This window comes from Sturnus vulgaris, chromosome 3 (genome assembly GCF_052056855.1).
Source record: "Sturnus vulgaris isolate bStuVul1 chromosome 3, bStuVul1.hap1, whole genome shotgun sequence".
In the NCBI taxonomy this organism is placed as follows: domain Eukaryota; kingdom Metazoa; phylum Chordata; class Aves; order Passeriformes; family Sturnidae; genus Sturnus; species Sturnus vulgaris.
In genome coordinates, this window is record NC_142245.1 from 75711177 (window position 1) to 75732435 (window position 21259).

The window sequence follows — 21259 nt, forward strand, 5'->3', positions numbered from 1 at the left end:
TTTCTAAAATTTTTATCATTTGAGTCATATATTAAAAAAAAAATGAGGCAACTTTGCAAATTCAGTATTTGTTATAGAAGCAAAAAAAGACATGCAGGAAGAAAAAAAAGATGTGGTAGGAATCTTGGGAAAAAAATCTAGTACAATAATAAATGAAAATAGTTTTATCATCTGATATAGATATTAGAAATATTTCTCTGCAGATGATAAGTGTGACTAGAATAGCATCCATTTAAAAGAAATTACATTACTGGTTCATCTGTGATGGCTATTGTGGGACTTATATTAGAGTAGTGCTATCTGCAATTTACCTTTTTTAACTAATAGCTCTTTGTTTTCTGCATGGATCCTTTTAAAATCTTTCATATGCTTTTAAGATATCACTTACCATTTAATCACTTTCCACTTACTCTTCACTCTCCAGGTTCCTCAATCTTTAGCTACATTATGAATTTTTTCATATATATATATTTGAGCATGTACACAGACTTGGTTTCTTACCAGATCTATCTATCCTGACAGATGTACAATATTTTGCTTTAATATTCAGAGTATTGCCAAGTTATATATTGGACCTTTAATCTGGTATGTACCACAGTGAAGGTAAGTACAGAATGTCCTGAGACTTGCAACATGGTCCAAATGAAGAAACTGGGGTAGAAGACTGCAGGGACAAGAGGGGTGGTCAAGTCACAGGGAAAGAGAATGAGAGAATGGAATGGAGATGACACATGCTTCCATTTTAAATGCCCTGTTTTGTTGGAAAAGACATCTTTTTTTTTCTTTTTTTTTCTTTTTTTTTCTTTTTTTTTTTTTTTTTTTTTTATGAGGCAAAACTGAACAGTGGTGGGCAGCAAGCTCTGAGGTGTGGCCTGTGAAATAAAAGGAAAAGCTCTATAGGGCTGTTGCTATTTCCTTCATGGCTGTAATCCATAGCTGGCTACCCTTGTGAGGGTCAAACCATTATAGCATAAAGCTGACCCCAAAGAAGATTTCTGAGGAACAAATTATTCCAGAACAGTATCTAAACAACTTTAAAACAGTAGATTTCCTCCAAAAAGGTCTGTGGCTCCTTGTTTAAAAGGCCCAGAAGTACTTTTGCCCCAGCTTTCCTTCTTCAGATCATTTGCTGCAAATATGTGCTTAAATGCTGTGTTAAATGGGGATCTTAAAAGCTATGACTGCTGTAAACCTCTCAATTGTATTGCCAAAAAATGGTGTCTTTGCAGCACTACTATTACTGCTAATATAAAAGCAGATGAAACTATTAGCCACTTTGCAGAGAGATATTATTCACAGAAAGAAATAAAATCCTTCTGAATATCCAAGGAAAAAGGGTAGTTTACTGAGTCTTTAGCATATGGATTTTGGATTAAGGTATAGCAAATATCTTTGTTATGATGAAAGTGAAAGGTTCAATTAAATTCCAGGGATAAACTCAGGAGCAAAATTTGCAAATCCAGTGCTCTCTGAGGCATGAGGCAATGTCTGTAAAGAACCAGCAGGCTGACTGGGAAGGAGCTGAGTCAAAGGAACACTAAAGATCTCATTTTCCCCTATCACTGTGATCACAATTACACCAGCACTGTTAGGAGACTCATTCCCAAAAGGGTTCAGAAAAACAGGAATATTCAAAGTGGCTGAGCCCTTTTTTGCCCCCTCCCCACTCAAGAGAAAATCTCTTAGGCATGAAATGTGCCGACCATACACACCCTTTCCTTAAGCACAAACAAAAGCCCAACTCAAACAGCTGAGCATTTCTCAGGATTCTGCCCTGTATCCTCAAATTTTGCAGGTCAGATGGGAATGAGCTGTGGAAAGAAATTGTTAGTTTAAATAACTTTCCTTCTATGAAGCAGAATATTCTATTACTTAATACAAAAGACTGCGGAGAGGGCAAAAGTCATGAACACCTCAAAACCCAAGAAACAAATCATGACATTTCAAACTCTTTTTTGGACCTTTGCTGTGCAAGGTGCTATGCAATAGCTGGAATAGATGAAGTCTCCTGTTTCCTAATGCTTATATAGGTATGGATTAGTGGCATGGAGTTGCTTTTCTGTCCACATTGTGTTTTAAAATATATTTCAGAAACTCAGTACCATTTGAAAGTTGAAGTAAAATCATTACCTGCAATACCACTATTTCTAAAAAAATAAGAAAGTGTTTTCTACTTTTGAAAGATAAAAGCTGTTGCATACAACCAAACGTGTGAACACATGCATGCATATAGGCAAGTAATAAAAAAACCACACCATACATACGTTTTCTCTTGGATTAGGCACAAGAAAAATAAAGTTTGAGCCTCTTTATATTTTCAAGTTACTCTCTCTTTTTATATTTTTGTGTACCAGCCATTCCAATCCCATAGCCTCACAATTCTCCATAGTACAAATTGGTGAGTGAATGTATAGTGGCCATCAGCTATCTTCTGTGCAGCTGAGCTTCATTAGCACACCGATCACACAACACATTTCTTGGTAGGGCTTATCAAAGTATTATGGAATATTTATCAATGTGCTTTTCTCTTCCTTCCATTCTCCCCTTGTTCCCCTCCTTCCTTATGAATTCAATTATGATCAGATGACTCCTGCAGCCAGTTCATTTTACCAAAGCAGGTCCTACTGCATAGCTCATCAATTCAGCACCAGCTGGCAAGCAGGGGCATGAGGATTCATTTAGCCAGTCTGCAGAGAGATCCTGATTTAGGTCCTGGGGGTGCAACGTGGGGAGGAACTCACCTTCTCCTTTCTTTTCCAAGGACCTTGCAGGACTCAAGCACCTTGCAAGCTGTGCTGGAGGGTTTGCTGGAGACAGGGGACTCTCTGCTGCCTGGTTTTCAGAAGGCTACACTGAAATGGTGAAAAATATCAGGCAAGACCATCTTGATGCGCTGAGGAGGGATATGGGGTAGTGCAAGGGGAGGGTGAGCAGCACCCTCCCCAGAGTTATGCCAGACTGCAATGTTGAAAACCTGTGCTGGACAGATAGATCCTCCATGGTCTGCTACATTAGTGTGCAACCTATTTCTGTATGCTTAGAAATACTCAGAGATATGATTTTAAATAATAATGTAAACTACATCCATAAAGTCAGAGGACTTCAATACAGAGCTATCTACTTCTCTGGAAAATCTGGAAGGTATATGTGGCTTGAAAACTCAGAAACAGGAGTAAATCGAAGGCAAGTCCAGCCAGCAATGACTCTATATATTTTGAACTTCTACAGAAGAAATAAAGAAAGAACAGATATTCCAAAAAACATAGATGTCATATCAAAAGTGCATGGAGAGACATATGGTATTTGAGACTTAGGAGCTCATATTTAAGGTAACCTTCCCCTGGAGAAACTTGTGCCAAGCCTTCTAACCAAGTGCCATTCCAAGTTGTGATTATATGCAGTCATTGGTGACGGAGACCAGTCACTATGGTGGGATTTTAAGAGAAATTTTTATCACTAGTAAGAATTTTTTATTTCTGTGGTGCTCACAAACATATAAATCAGACTCACAGATGAAACACAGAGCCTGGGTCTTTAAGCCTGATGAGGAAATGTTGCAAGACCCGCACAATTTCACAGAAGCTGTGAGAAGAATAACTGGCATTGGAAAAAGCCCTGTTTCCTACAAAATTAGAAACATTTGAAAGAGTTACTAAAATATATTCACAAAAATATGAATACAATCACAGCATGTATTCAGAACTGATTAGAATCACATGATGTAAAAGTGGTTTCATGTATGAACAACTAAACCAAAATTAGTTAAAATTCTGGGATGAATAGGTGAGGATAAAAGACTGCACAGACAACAGTTAAAATTGTTAGACCTTTATAAGATTACCTGTGACACTAAAACGAATTGCTTATGCTCCAACCTCTTGGAGCTCGTTCCTGTGAGAGGAAAAGGGAAATATCCAGCCATTTATCTCACCCACCATGTAAATGTCCTATGTAAATTAAAATATTGATCCTTACTTTTGGTTGGTTCAGCATTCCCCATTCTGCCTACAGTTTCACACAGAAGTAGCAGAGGCCCCAGTAAGTGAATGCATGAAGATAGTTATGAAATTCACATTTCATTTTTTCCTATACATTTAAAATGTTTTAACATATTGGGTTTCTGGTTTGAAGGCTATTTGTTTCTTAATATTGTTCTCTGCTTTCAAAAATTCTGAATGGAGAGCAATCAGGGAAGGGGATTTACCAGACCTTTCAATACATCAGCTACCAAATATGAAATGCATAAGAATTTTATATTAGTCTCAGATAAAACAATAGATCTGATGTCTTTGGGATAAGAATGATACTCATTCATTTTGAATGCCAGTGATATGGTTCAAGTGTAGCAGATATGCTGAGGATCTATTTAGGAATGGTGGAATCTGTCAAAGGTGGATGTCAATGTTCAACTCACATATGGGTTCAGCTGGGAAGAGAACAAACACTGGAGAGTGTAAGTATGGCACACAACAGAGCTAATTGCTTGTGATTCTAATGGGGTGTACTGTTTAAAATGGCAGCTAAGAGAAAAAAGTTAGAAGGGTTTGGTAGGTAAACTCTGCTCCTAGAGGTGAAAGAAAGTTGTGAAGGTATTCCTCCTCACATCATCCTTATTTTCAGCCTGGGAAAATTCATGGTGCAGGAGTGAGGTGAGGAGAAGGAGTAGACCGGAGGTACAACTTTAATTTGACTCCTCCTATGTCAGAATACATTTAAAAGATAAAAATGGTGAGAGTAGCCCTTTAGGTTGCTAATCTGTGCCAGTAAATTGAACAGTCTCAATTGAATGCTATTTAGAAAAGACTCACAGCTGTGTAACCTATGAAAATGACTCATGTCTAGCTTTGCTTTCTCAAGGACTTCATGGGAGCCAGGCAGAAGCTGGACTTTCCACAGGCCATAGCTAGCAGTCAACTTGTTGTGGAGAATAGCAGCATTTACACACTGAGTTTATTAACATGGATGTAGTCATTGTGCCCCTGTAACTTATAAATTCTGTACTGCCTCTTACTTTCATCTCTCTACCATGCTGAGTCTTTGACACAGCATTTTATTCTTATGTGTTGACAAGAGGCATGAAACATTACTCTGAAATTCCATCTAGACTTAAATATTGTATTTAGAAAGCATGCTTATTTCAGCTGCCTTTTTTAGGTTTATTACAGAAAAGCAGGTCTTGTGAATAATCTGTTTAACACATCAGTTCTTCACAGCTAGAAGATAAAGTTTTCTGGATATTACTTAGTATGTATGGGATAATAACTTCAGCAGCATTTCATGTTTTCTGTGTAGGATCCTGGGAATCTGAGAATCAGCAGAAGATTCGCTAAAAGAAGGCAAAAATAATCCTAACAAAGACAGCAGTCCGAACAACTTTTGCAGTACTTGGAAACTGTGGCATGCACATTGATTATCTATATTAAAGATATCCCTAATTAACTCTATTTAAAAACTTGAAATTTCATCAGCTCAAGACTCCTGTATGTTTCACAACGCAATTGGGAACTATTTTCAAAACTATAAAACACTAAATTAATTAAACAAACATTTATAAAAAAGGAAAAAAAACCAAAACTTTGACTGGGAAGGTATTAGGCTCACTTACTGGCACCTGTGCCACTCTGGAGCTAATCTGCACATATGATTGTAAGAGATCTAACTACACAATGACTGTGGTTTTGGTAGTAAAACACCTAGGTAGGTATCTTTTTTGCTCAAATAGAACCACTGAAATGGTAGTTGGAGCCCTAGCACCTCCAGCTACACAATGGCTTTAAAAATCACAGTCCCTAACACTTGCTGAGTCTGCATTCATGTCTGAACAGATGAAATTGTCCTTGGGTAGAAGAAACAATTGTCACATTTCCTAAGCAAGTAAAAGAAGGACAAAATTAGAAGGCTCATGTGGATAAACCTGCTTCATTACTGAGAAAATTCAATGTCAATTCATGTTACAAATATATCAGAAGTGAACTGATGAAAACTGTCTTCATCTAATCATTCACCTCATGTTGGATTTTCTGCAGTGGTCATGTTTGGCAGGATGCATTACCCAGAAACACCATCCATATAAGAAAACTAGGAAAGCAGTGCTAGTCACAGTATCCAGCACATAATGTATTTTGTCATTTTTCACTGATGCCCTGATATTTCAGGTCTGCTTAGGAAGGTGACCAGGCAGTTATTACTAGCCTGTTCAAGCAGAGGTGTTCAAGATCTTACCAAAGACTATCTTAGTTCTTAAAAATTACTTAAGTGTCTAGAGTTACAACATAAAACCATAATTCATTTCTTTGAAATAGCTTGATTTTGTACTCACTGGTATTCAGGTAATTCAACTGCATTTATTCAAAAAGGTTTAAAAGAAGGTGGATTCATAAAGGATTTGCTTTTCCTTTCTAATTGAAAATTTCAATACAGTTAATACTTTTCACTTCTTGTCCACTCTAATCTTATTTATTGTGCCTTTGACACCTTCCATTATCCTTCCTCTGACTCGTTGTTTTAAATAAAACAGTTCTATTGCTTTAACACTGAAAAGTACATTATTTCTGTGCTATCAGTGGCAACTTCTTGTGCCTTTATATATACAAATTAAAGAGTGGATTATCATTAATTATGCACTACAATTTTTCCTGGCAACAGTCTGAAAGTGACAAAACATTTGCTTTTGTCATAATTCTGTTAAGTGAACCCAAACTGAGCTGATGAAATTTATGACACTTAACTGTGTTTTTAATTTGCAACACAGGGTCAGGATCATGACAGTGATTTTATTTTATTTTGCACTATATTTTCAGCGATCCTTGTAAGGATGTTAATTAAATTGTTTGAACTAAACTGTTTTTATCATTCCAACAACCTATATTTATTGCATATTAAGGAGAAATTTCTTGTTAACATTACTTAATTTTCTAACGGATCATTTTAATAATGGAAAATGCTCTACGCTAGGAAAGACAACTGCTTCAACCAGAATGATAATGAGTCAACTTTTCCATAGAAGATAAAATGAAATTTACACCACATTCAAAGAATAATTAAGGGAAATATCTAAGTATTTGCAATTTTCACATATGTGTATTAGTTCTGGTCATGGAAAATACTTTTCCATTTATCCAGAACAAAACTGAGGATTTTCCATCCCAAATGACATCTGTCATAAATCCTGTCCATACTCCACATTTAGTCACAACAAGCAAACAATAAGTACAAAATTATGAAAGAAAGAGTTAATATAGTGTCTTATCTCCAGAACATGGCCAGTGTGCCAAGAAGTAGCAGAGAGGAGGTCTGGTGTGGCACTTGACTGCTCTCACGTAAAGCTTTGCCCACCTGGGTGGGAGCACTTTTCAGTGCCACTTGTGGGAAGACACACAACCCACCCTAAAATGTTGCAGAAGCAAGGCCATTAAGAATGAGGACCTACAAAATTATCCACTGTGACGTGGATAAAGAGAGGTGAAGTACAGACACCCTTCACCTCCCCAGGCAGCCTGAGATGGGCAGCCAGGATTTCACAAAGCATGCAGATTCCACTATACCGTCCACATAAAAATTTTCAGCAGCATAGAAGCAAAAGCAAGAGCAATTTTAACCTATTTCCCATGTTCACGCTTATGCTAGCATGAGTTTTGGGTACACTGACAAATGTTATGTTAAAAAAGTTTGAATTATTTATACAGACATTATACGTTGTGTAGCTCTATTAATACCTATATATATTTCATCAAGGCAAGTACTGCAGTGATAATACACATATAAGAATAGGTTAAAATATACTTGTATTGTTATGCATTTATTAACATTTTGACATAAACAATGAAAAATACATTATTTTAGCCAATACAAATCAACAAAAATATCAGAAATTTTCTATTTTTATACATGACTTCATGAATACAAGTTAGTAAATCTCATTCAGAAAAATACCAAATTCTGACAGAAACTTACATTTTTTTAAATAGGAAAATATCTTTCATAATTTTCTTTGAGTGTTAAGCATGGTAGTTTTTTCTCAAAATTACAAAAAACCTGCAAGCCCATCTTTCTGACATGTGACTCTTTACGAGCTCCAGTGGCTGTAATGTTTTGCGCTTAATCAGATGGACAAGAGGAGTTAATTAAGAGTAAATTAAGACAATTGTATTATTAAAAAACAGGATAGTAAAATTAAAAACAACAGAGACAGAAAATTTGTGTTAATGTGTGCTCTATGGGAATCAGAGATCACTAAACCTTTGTAATATAAAAAGGGGAAAACAACATTAAATCATCTTCATGTTTTACATTTCTTTATTGAGTACTTAGAAACGTCAGAATAAAATATATTTGATATATTTTTAATTTGGCATACAAAAATCAATGAACCTGTTTGGATCATTGACCTCTCACCTTGGATTCTTATTTCTGAACACTGACAAAATAAATTAAAACATTTCTGGTTGGTAAATGGTAACAGTCCTTAATAACCCTAAAAATTAGCGTTGCAGCTCCTGTGCAGGAGTAGGAGCTAACCAGTTTCTGCAAGGGTGTTTAAAACATTCTTTGCCCTCTCCACACTCCCTAGCATCTTAATTTCATATTTTCTATTGGTACTTTCAAGTTATTCTGTCATTTTAACTTTCAGCACTTGAGGCTAGAAATAGAATAATACATTAACAAAATGCATAAGTGTTTCATGAAATGGTCAGATGCTAGTTAATGGTCTTTGGCACAGAATACTTCTTTTTCCACTGAACTACAAAATTCTACCTAGATTCTGTTTATAGAAATGTAATGCACTTTCTCTTTTTTTTTTCTCCCACAGCAATAGTAATTTTACTTTGATCTCACAGCAGCCAAACTATTAAATGTAAGCATGCTCATAAGCAAGGTACAAGGCAGGCAGAGCCTATGATTTCTAGTAGAAGGTCATAACCCAGATTTTTTTTTAAATAACTATTACAATGAGGAACAGAGTATAGCCACAAAAGGAATAGTTATAATTTATGCCTGACTTACTTCAGCAGAATATAGTTTATTTATAAACTGCTTATGGCAAACTCTGTATGCCCCTGTTCTATGCATGTGCTGAACTGTCTTCTGGTAAATTATTTAAATTACACCTAGCAGTAATTCCTGAGGACTTTCATACTTCATTTTCTCTATTAATGTAACAGGGAAAAGCTGCTTTGCAAGGATTGCTCTAAATTCCCAGAGTGTGAGTTCCAAACTCTGTATGTGTTGCATTATGCCTGTCAAAAAACTTGTCTTCTCCTGAAATTTATTACTGAAGTCTCTCCACTAGAACTACTCATTGAAGCCTTACGGAAAGCTCATACATGATTTAAGAAGCTAACAGCACTGAAAGAAATAGGTCAGGTAAAAAAACCCTGAATTTAAGCTACCTTCACTTATTACTTATGCAAGATTATGCATAATTTAGCACACTGCTGAATATGCAAGGGCAGAATAATTGTTTACCAAAATATTTACTCTGTGTTCGTACCTGTGTTTTAGTGAGATAAGGTGATTTCTCAGCCCTTGCTAATCACTTTAGAATTAGAAAAGGATTAAATAAGTTTTTGATTATGCTGATAACTGCATGACATTATATGTAAACAAAACTCATGTTTAACAACCTTTTTAAAGAGGATACCTCGTACATTAGACATATCAGGTTGTTGAGAGTGGCAAGTTTAACCTTTTTAAGAGAACTACCTCCCTTTTGTATTACCTGCTTAACCCTTCACAAACACAGGTATGAAGGAATATAACAATGAATGTAATGTGCCAGTCCTACCAGAAACCACCCCCACCAAGAGTGCTCTCCTGATTTCCTAAAAACTAGATGAATTCAACGAAATTTTGTGAGGGGATAGTTTTCAAAATAGAAGTATACAGAAAAGTGTAGCTCTTGCATTACTTGACACAAAAGTGTTTAACAACTCAGTGTCAAAAGAACCTTTGAAAACAAACCTGTTTAAATAAAATTCTGCATTGAGCTTTATGTTTCAGAAAAAAACCTGTGTTTCTAAAAGATAATGTATAGTACGTGAATACGGATCATTGTGACAAAAGTGATAGCTTATTAAAGGCTCTCTACAACTTCCCTTCATGTTAAAATAAGATTAGAACAGGTACACACTAATGTGGAAATGATTATTTTATTTGCAGTGTGCATTGCAAATGCAATAGCTTTCTAGTTTTAAAGCTGAGGAAGCATTATTAGCATGCACTTCCAGCCCAGAAAGCCAGTCATATCCTGGGCTGCACCTAAAGCAGTGTGGCCAGCAGGAAGAGGGAGGGGATTCTGCTCCTCTACTCCAGTACTCCACTGAGACCTCTGCAGTGATGTGTCTGGCTTTGGGGTCTCCAGCACAGGAAAGACTGGGACCTGCTTGAGAGAGTCCAGGGCAGGGCCACAAAGATAAGCACAGGGCTGGAACCTCTCCTGTGAAGACAGGCTGAGAGAGTCAGGGATGTTCAGCCTGAAAAAAAGAAGGCTTTGGGGTGCCTTAATTGCAACTTTCCAGTAGCTTGAAGGAGCCCACAAGAAAGAGACACTTCGGAGAGACACTTTTTACAAAGGCATACAGTAAGAAAACAAGATGGGGAATGGAATCAAATTGAAAGAGGGCAGTTTTTTATTAGATATAAGGAAGAAAGAAGAAATTCTTCACTGTGAATGTGGTTAGGTACTAGAAGAGGTTGCCCAGAGAAGTTATGGAAGTGTTTAATATCAGGTTGAATAGGAATTTGAGCAGCTTGTCTAGTAGAAGGTGTCTCTGCCTATGGCAGAGAGTGTTGGAACTAGAAAACCTTTTAAGTCTCTTCTGTCCCAAACCATTCTATGATTCTACTAATCTTGCTCACATTTTTAACTCTTTATCATTACTTTTCTAATAACAGGCATTATTATACATGTCATCCTTAAATCTAATCACAGGTAGGATTCTCTCACCTACTAAACTCCGAGATTACACCTAGTTTATAGTTTGAAAAATTATGCTCTGTGATCAGAGAGCAAAATTGTAAAAGGAAGGAATATCAATAAAGAGGATTTCCACTCAAGAAAGATTCCCCTCATAGGATATATTTTGTACTATACAGAAATAGACATTTTTGTTTATAGGGCGATGAATAACTAGATCCACTCTTCATTCCAGGCATAGATTTATGTTAAAATTAACTTGAAAAGCTTAAGGCAAACCATAGGATTTCTCACTTCAAACAATCTTCTTTTAAGATTGTTCTGAAAAGGAACATTAGACTTGCTTAAATCTTTACGTTTGCTACTTAAAAGCTTCAAAATAATTTGTCCCACATACAAAGCTAAAGGAGAAGACATTTTCTGGATTTAAGCTTTAGGAAAAAAAAATTCTAAGCTGAATAAATATTTTAGCGAAAGCCAGTAAACATATTCACCTCATGCCTGTCTGCAGTCAGAAACCTATTCATGATTTGTCCCTTTAAATTCTTCAGGGATGAGTTACACATGTAGGATAACTTTCATTACTGTACTAATGCTAGTATTTAAAATTAAATCTATGCACTACTGTCAATGTAATTAGGAAAGTTAATTTTTCCTCTTTGACTAGAAAGAAGACTTTTTCCTTAATAGCGTCTCAAAGTCAGACCTGATGAGGGCAAGAAATTTTGCATATTAGAGATTGAACCAAATGCGTATTTCGAGGCTGAAAGTCAGCAAAAGAAATGGAGCCTGCAAAAGAACAAAAATACTGCTCTGAGCTATAGTAGATATAAAGAGCCTAGGTAAAAGGCAAAATCCATCTTACCAACTGAGATTTCAGCAAGAATGCTCCCTTTCCTTAGGTGGTCTTATTTTTGTTTTGTCTAAGATTAAATTATGGTGGAAAGACTTCCACCTGTAAGTCTTCACCCTTAATTCTAAGGTGACCTGCAAAGAATAAAAATCAAAAATCCCTCATCATTTTACTTTAAAAAAAATTCCACTAAAATTAACTTTGATTATTTGTCCCAGACACTTACATCAAATGCATTCATATTTCTCCTTGTAGTCTTCATGGACAGTTTTACTCTTCTCTGTCTTTCAGCTTTACTTTCCTCAAATGTACATAGGACCTATGTATAATACTTGGTTGGATCATGAGCTTTTAAAGTTTGTTCATTTTCCAAGCAATGCTTGGACATACATCTATCCTACTTGCTCTACCAGCTCTTGTAAAGCATTCAAAGATGTTCAGAAGGGAAGAACCATCCTTATTAGCAATAAAAAACCATCACTGGCATAATTCTGTGGCTTCTTCTGAGGACTGGTCATACAAGTACTGCTCATCATCATATAGACAGTCCTTGAAGCAGCAGAGCTGAAGTTCCTCATATCTTCTCAGTGTGAGACCAAGGAACATAAATTAGCATTTAGACTTTATCGTATATGAAACTTTCCAATTACTAGCAATTTCCATACATTAGGAAGCTACGTCTTTTTAAATCACCCAGCTGAGAGGCTGAGAAGTCTTGTTAGAGTTTTTAGAGGGAGAAAAAAAATCAACTTTAAATAGCCTGTCCTGGGTCTGAGGGGAATAAGATTAATAAAACCTTAAACACTGTTGCAATAATAGGGATTCAGTAGGTGCAACACTGCATGAGCACTGTCTCCCACAGCTTGTGTCAGTTCTGGTCTGCTGAATGCAGAGTGGGAGAACACAATTTACAACAGCCTGAGAGAGACTGAGTGGTGGCAATTACTTCTTACAGTGCCTGACTAACAAATAGGGCTTGAAGAGACTTGTCCCTATCTCCCACCCCAATTCAAAAAGCCAGTTACAGGCCTTTATATCAGTGCCACTCCTGGGAAGACACACAACCCACCCTAAAATGTATCTTCCTTGTGCCCAAATGCCTGGACTTCAGGGAGGGATACAAGAGAGCTGCCTTCCTGATCTGGTTTGGTTGCAGCAGCCAGCTCACTTTTTCACTCCACAGACAGATTTTGCTGGGGCAAGCCAAATATGATCAATGTGGGTCCAAAGAGCAATGAAGCTGGTGAAGGGTGTATAGAAAAAGTGTTATGAAATGTAGCTGAGGGAGCTGAGGTTGTTTAGCATGGAAAAAAGCAGGCTCAGAGGGGAATCTTATTCTGAAAGGAGGTTAGGATGAGGTGAGGGTTGGTCTCCTGAGTAACAAGTGATAGGACAAGAGGAAATGGCCTCAAGTTGCATCAGGGGAGGTTTAGCCTGGGCATTGGGAAATATTTCTTCTACCAAAAGGATTGTCAAACATTGGGACAGGCTGGCCAGGGAAGTGGTGAAGTCATCATCACTGGAGGAATTTAAAAGATGTGTAGACATGACATTTAGGGACAAGGTTTAGTTAACTGATGGACTTGATGATTCTCAAGGTCTTTTCTAACCTAAATGATTCTTAAAGTGCTCTGGAAAATTTGAGGGGTGGAAGGGAGGTGGAAATATGGAATAAACCTTATCTCATTGTCAGGATGTACTTTTAAAGAGTTAATGAGAAAGTCTGGGTGCTGCTGCACCCACAACAGTCCATTAAAGAGGATGTTTCACCCCTCACTCGGGTTCCATCAGGAGACCCTGTGCTTGTTCAGTGTTGAGACATTGGAGGGACCTGCCAAAAGGATGAAGGCCACTACAGCATGTGGCCTTCAGCTGGCTGGGCTGTTGGCCCAGTAAGAGGAGGTGTAGGCAGCAACATGAATAATCCTGTGTCACAGAATCACAGAATATGAGGATCATTGAGTCCAGCTCCTGGTCCTGCACAGGACACCCCAAGAGTCACACCATGTGCTCAGGAGTATGGTCCAGAAACTTCTTGAGCTCTGTCAGGCTTGGTGCTGTGCCCACTCCCCTGGGGAGCCTGTTCCAGTGCTCAACCACGCTCTGGTTGAAGAATTAGAATTTTTCTAATATCCAACCTAAACCTCCCCTGACACAACTTCAGGCCATTTCCTCCTGTCCTGTCACTGATCACCACAAAGAGATCAGTGTCTGCCCCTCCTTTTCCACTTGGGAGGAAGCTGTATAATGAAATCAGGTCTCCCCTCAGACTCCTCCAGCTCTCAGCATTAAGTAGTTTCTTGTATAAAAATAGTTAGTCTTCTTATATAAAGTTATATGAAGTATGCTCTTACTCCAGTCTTTATCTTTGAAATCAGAGCTCTTGAGCACTGTAGGCAAACCCAAGCATGTACATCCCACCCACAGCATTGCCTAAATATTTTGGATTTGTTTGGCATTGTATTAATTTCAATATGTCTTGAGGACTGGCCTTTATTATATTTATGTTTAGACTTTCACATCGTTCCTCATTTTTAGCCTTCCCTGGAGTAGATCAGAGTATTTAACACTCCAGGTGCTGCATAAATTTTCTAGAGTCCTATTCAAAAGAAAAGATTAGTGCACTGCAAGACAAGTTTACGTTTAAGTATTCCTGGTTCTGCTTCTATCCCTGGGAAATTATTAAGTAACTAGGTAATCTCTGTGCAATATTACCACAATCCTCCAGGAGCAGTGATTCTACCAGACAACATTTTTGAGGAAAGACATATGCAGCCCTATTGCTCTTCATACATATATATATATGTAAAACCAAAGGTTACCAGAACACAAATGCAATGAACAAAAAGCTGGAGTATTTATCACTGGTGGGCACTAAGCAACAGACTCTGCTACTCCCCTCTCCCCTAAAACAGTGATTAATTAATGAAGCTATTGCTTTCACAGGGATATAGTTGTTGGGAAAAGAAAAAGTCCCTTTTCTAGCACTTATCAGGGCTAGGGGAGGAAGTAAGGCATGAAGATAACAGCTTGCATGTTGCCTATGTACTGTTCAGTTTTGTTTCATTATACTGTAAATCATAAAAATCACAATGGTTTCTCCTGATTGGGAGGATTGCCTGCTATATAAAAGCACCATAAATCAAAGCAGTGTGATCTCTTGGGTATAGCTGTGCTTTCTGGATCAAATCCACTTAGAAAGGAGAGGAAAAATGCTTTCTTAAAAATGCTAGTAATTAAACATATTTGCCCCTCGATTCTTAGAGAAGGCAAAATAAAATCACTATCAAGAAGCACTTAATTTGTACTTTAAGCAGTGGTACTCTCAAAATGGAATTGCTTTCTAAAATAGAGACATAGGTTAGACTACTGCTGACCCCAAAGTGCTAAAGAAGGCCATATTATCTTCCACATCATACTGATGTCTGAATTTCCAAGCTGTGTTGCCAGCAGTGGCCTCCTCAGCTTTTCACACTTAGGTCACTGGTTCAATTCAGATCAGAGACTATTGGTGACCTGGCTTAAATACACTGGAGGTCTGGTACATACTTAAAGGGTATTGAAGGCAAAGCACAGTGTGTATGTGCACAGTTCTTTCACCATCCTACTCACTTTCTTCTGTTCATCTGATTATGTTATTGGTTATTCTTGCCTTACAAAAGTTCTAGCACTGTATTAGCTTATACCTCTTTATCCATTATAATGGAAGGAGAAACACAGGACAAGGAGAAAGGATGAGAAAAAGGCATATTTTTTTTTGCTGTGAAATTGTATTTGTTGTGATTGTTTTCTTATTTTCTGTAGATATAGCATTATTCTTTGGGTAGCATAAATCCTTATATTCAAGGACATGATTTTTGTAACAACGGCTTTAGAGAAAATATGATTGAATCACAGCAAATTTGGATATAGTCATGGATTTTATAAAACTAGCAACTTCTATAATTTTTGTTCCTCATGAAAAATTCATATACAAGTAATAATTATTCTGCTTCATCCACCTTTTGCTTCCATATATTTAGCATCGTTATATATTGATGGTAGCTATATACTGAATTTCTGACTCCTTGTAAAGCAAAAAACTACTGAAATTAAGAAACACAAAACTTCTTTGTCAATTCTTTGAGATAACAAAAAGACTTTCCATTATTATCTCTGTCTCATAAACACTTATTCACAAAAGTTCATATTCTTTAATGAGCAAGCCTTGTTAAAGTCTGAGATTATATTTTAACTGCTCATCACAGTCAGTGAGGGTTATTTGTGGACTTGAGTATGTTATGGCAAAAACAAGAAAAACTTTATAACATTTTCTGATATAAATAAATTGATAAGAAGGAAGAATAAATACTAGAAATACATTATGATCTATATCAAATTTTTATGTAGTAAAAATCTCAAGATGGAATTTGCCCACCAAGATTGTATTTATATATACACATGAAAATGCCTAAGTCTCTTTTTTCCAGCTTGGATAATTTTATTTGTAAAAGAAAATGTTCATACATTCTAAAATCTTCAAATTCTTGTAACATTTATACAACAATGCTTCTTTCACTTCTATACTGACACAAATTGTCAGATTATTTGCAAATTAGCCAGATAAAAATGAATTATGATCTTCAGGACAATGCTTAGCATTCTGATGATCCCTACCTGCTCTTTGACTGTACCCACCATGTACCAACCATGATGTTTGAAGACAAAGATACCTCAGAAAGAGAGTGCATGATCATGAAGAAGTAGAAATTATGGTTATTTGTTATAGCATATTTACTGAAGTGAGATATATAGATTTTTTATTTTTGTGGAGCCTCAGAGGAAACAAAATTGGCTGATGAATGAGTGCTCCTTTTTACCTTTACATTTGTAATTGATTTTTCAGAGAAGATTTTTGTAATTTTTTTAGAAGATCTCAACATACTTCACTCTTCTTGGATGTCAGCATCAGACTTCTGATTATATTTTGCTCTTGGCTTGCTGTACACAGTCTGCTAGCCTCTAACATGTATTTCTGCCAGTATTTTTTTTAAATTTCTTAATATGTGCCAAGTTTTCTATATACTCTTTATAATAGAAATTTTTTTTCTAAAAAACCATAACCACCTCACCAAAGCTTCTTGGACCTTCTGAAACATATAGAGCAAGACAATACATACTAAATATACTGTTTATACCACAATTAACATGAATCCTCTATATCATTGATTTACAGTTCTATATTTAATACTGCAACAACATTTTAATTTTTTCTTTTCTTTTTTTTTTTTTTAAGATTTGGCACACAAATTGCACTAAATCTGTCTAAAATCTCCAATTTTCAGAAGTTCTATTTTCAGACTAAAGTAACTTTTGCCATAGACATTAGTTCCCCTAGACAGTTACTAAAATTACTCACCCAAATGATGCTGAAAACATGAGTAGCTGTTACATAGGTTCTTGAAAATCCAATCTTTTTTGCCTATATTTTTCGCCTAACCAAAAAACAAGCCCACATGGTAGGCAAACCTCAACTAACAGAAGTGGATTGATCTTAAAAGGAAAATTAATAATCCATTGTGCAAATAAACTCCACCTTCATCCTTAGACTGAAATGACAATTTAGCTCTTGAGTCCCCAAATTTGAAGCATCAGAGTGATTACAGTTAATGGTGTGGGTCTCCAGAACTTTGGTTCTCCCACTTATTGTCTGGATAACCCTTGGTTCTCATTGATGATGCCAAAACATAGGGTCTTAAAAAATTTTGTTTTGCACTGTGTGGCCATGAAAATTTTGGTCTTAGAAAATAGTATGATGAAAGTAAAACCTAGATATCCAGATGCCTTACTTTTATACAGCATCAATTAAAGCATGTAGGGTGCTTCAAATATTTGGAATTCAAATCAAGGAAAGATAGTTTAGATCAGTCAGAATGTTACAAATGAATAATGCTTATTCTTCCTGACTTTCTGAAATAGGATGCTAAAGAAGAGACTTTCATCCAGAATATATCTAATTTGCTATCTAAAAAAAAAAAATCTCACTCAGAAAACATGATTTCAGAGAGATTGTATGAAAGTGCTTACATCCACATGAGGGGTTAGCTAATGGTAGTATCATGTACAAGATGCACAGTCAGGAAGAAGTTGTGATGATTGTCCCCACATCCTTGAAGAAAATCCCTGCTACTATCAAGAGCCATTACATGACAAGCTTACAAAAGATACAAAGCATACAGCTGGGCAATTTGCAGTCCTGCCTGTATCTTCAAAAGGGGGCACAATGGGGCTTTTCTGGTTAACCAGGACTGCTGGTAAATGACTGAAAGTGGCTTGGCAAGCTCTTTCACCAGCTTCCTCATTTCTCTTGGGTGCATCCCACCTGGAGCCATAGAGTTGTGGGTGTCTGATTGGCGTAGCTGGTCTCTAACCATTTCTTCCTGTGTTATGGGGGCTTCAGTCAACACCCTGTCACTAACTTCCAGCCCTGGGAGCTGGATATCTTGAGGACAACTGGTTTTGGTATAGAAGACTGAGGCAATGAAGGCATTAAGCTCCTCAGCCTTTTCCTCATCCCCTGAAACTATGCTACCCCCTGCATCCAGCAAAGGATGAAGCCTCTTCTTAGCAGTTTTTTGTTGTCAATGAATTTATAGAAACTTTTTTTGTTGTCTTTAATTGTAGCTGCCAAATTAAGTTCTAGGTTGGCCCTTCTGATTTTCTCCCTACCTAACCTTACAACATCCGTGAAGTACCCCCAATCAACCTGCCCCTCCTTCCAGAGGTGATAGTCTTTTTTTTTTTTTTTTAAGTTTCAGTCCAAGTTTTCTGTTTAACCAGGCCATTCTTTTTCCCTACTGGCTTGTCTTGTGACCCATGGGGACAGCCTGTTCCCATATCTTTAAGATTTCCTTTTTAAATCACGTCAGCCTTCCTGGACTCCTTTGCCCTCCAGGACTGACTCCCAAGGGATTGTCAACCAATCTTCTAAGCAGGTCAAAGTCTGTTTACTGTAAGTCCAAGGTGTCAGTTCTGCTGGCACGCCTTCTAACTTCACCAAGTATTGAAAACTCTATCATTTTGTCATTGCTGTGTCCAAGACAGCCTCCAACATCACCCACAAGTGCTTCTCTGTTCACAAGACGTCTGGCAGGGTACATCTCCTGGTATGATCACTCGTTAGCTATCAGGGAGTTATCTTCCACACACTCTGGAAACCTCTGTTCTGCAGGGTGCACCCTGTGCACTCTCATTAAGTGGTCTGTAAGATTCCTACCAGGACATCCAGTGTGCTGACTTCCCCCCTTGATCTTTACCCAGAGACACTCTGTCATCATTGTCACTGATTTCAGTGCAATCAAAACAATCGCTAATGTAAAGAACCATGCCACTGCCTCTCCTGCTCCACCTCTCTCTTCTAGACAGTTTGTAGCCATCCATTGCAGCACTCCAATCGTGAGAGTCATTGCACCACATTTTCATGACTGTGAGCACATCATAGCTTCCCTGTTGCACAGGGGTTTTGAGCTCCTCATGTTTATTGCCCATGCTTTTTGCATTGATGCCCTGGACAGAGGCCAGCTCATCTCTAGTGGGCCTGGCTGTATCCCCCTTCAAACCTGATTTAAAGCCCTCTCAGTCAGCCCCACCAGCTCATGGATCATAATCTTTTTATCTTTCTGAGACTGGTGGACCCCATTTGTCATCAGCAGGCTTTGTGCCCTGTAAACTGCCCCATGGCAAAAAAAACCCCAAATTTCCAGCTATGGTGCCAGCCTCTTAACCTTGTATTAATCAGGCTAGTTTTCCTATTCCTTATTTATTCGTTGCTAGTACTGGAAGAACTGAGAGTACAATCTGTGCACTGACTCCTTTGGCCAGATGCCCCGGTACCCTGAAATCCTATTTAATTGTCTTGGGACTTCTTCCTTCAACCCCATCACTACCAGCCTGGAGAACTAATAGGGGGTAATGATCAGATGGCTGTACCAGATCAGGGAATTTGATCTTAATGCCCCCTTCCTTGGCCCCATATGTAATAGTCTGTTGTAATAACGTCTTTGATTGATGGAGGTTTGTCTGAGTGTCCTTAATAAAGGAGTGAGTAATGGCAAAATTATAGAACAAACACAGTTATTGTTCATTTCTAAGACCTAAATCACACGGACCTAGATCCACATTTGTGCTGCTGCCTTTGGTCCTAAACAGGAGTACCAATGAGTCTTTTTCAGTTATTTATGGTATGATTGGAAAGTTATGTTTCATGAACTTTGATTATGGACTTTATGAAGGTGCATATGGAGCTAGCCTGCAATATACAGAATATACGGAGCTGGCCAGACCTCTAGCCTTGCAGCTGGAGGCCAGGTAGATGACCATTAGGATCTCCAATGACCTCTAATACCTGCAGCTGGACTGAAATCTCAATGCATACCTCTGAGGTGGTGAGTGCATACTGCTGTCCTACTCTGCCCTTTTTCAGATTATCAAGGAGCACTTAAATGGAATGAACACCATTGCAGTGTATTAGTCAGTCTACACTAAGTCAGACTGGTGAAATGTCCTATATCCCTTGTCAAATTCCCTTGTGTCACATGACATCAGGCCAAATAAGAGTCTGGATTTTTTTTGCCAAGTAAAAATGAAATGTGGAGTATTAGGGAATAGGAAAGCTAGAGTTTAGGTAGAGATAAATTTTACTGTATAAAGACACATATCCCTATATATAATGTACCCTGAAATGTGTGAAGTAAAATCCAGTTTAACCTGAGTCCTGTCCATGTTAGCCCATATCCTCAACATTAACTTAGTCTTTAATGTCATTATTCATTTGATGTTTCTGCAATGTGATTATTAGCATGCAGCTATTTAGAAAGAATTAGGATTACTTGCTGAACTGTTCAGGAAAGCTGAAATGTTCAGGAAAGATGTCCAGTTACACTGGATGCTTGCTGGAATAATATTTTATGCCAGCATTTGTGGACACATATAAAATACATCTTCTATTAAAACAGATGCAAGTGATTGCAATTTAATGCAACTCAAGTATAACTAATTAAATAGTTTAATTAGCTAATAAGGCTTATATTGAAATGAGCAGTGCTTAATGAAATGGACAAAAATGCTGAATACTATATTTACATTGCATTAGATAGGACAAGGCTTGAAAACAAGTTCTACTCTCCCACTGAAGTAGTTACAGATACAAAAGGGTTTCTGTTTTGTATTTTCTATGACCATATTTGCTTTGTTAATTACTCTGTACACATAATGGCTGTACATGTGGTGAATAGATGAGATCAGATTACCTTGGCTGTAGCACAGATGAACACACTGGTGTTCACACCCCGTTTGAAAGGAGAGAATGGAGAAAGGTGGAAGGTCATCATGTGGTCTACCAGAGCAGGGGTAGTCTTCGGGGGTCAGTAAGGGAGAAATTTTGCTTCTAACCCTTAGAGTAAGTTTATCTTTCCTGATATTTAAGTGAAAACCTCCACTACCTCAGATTTTGG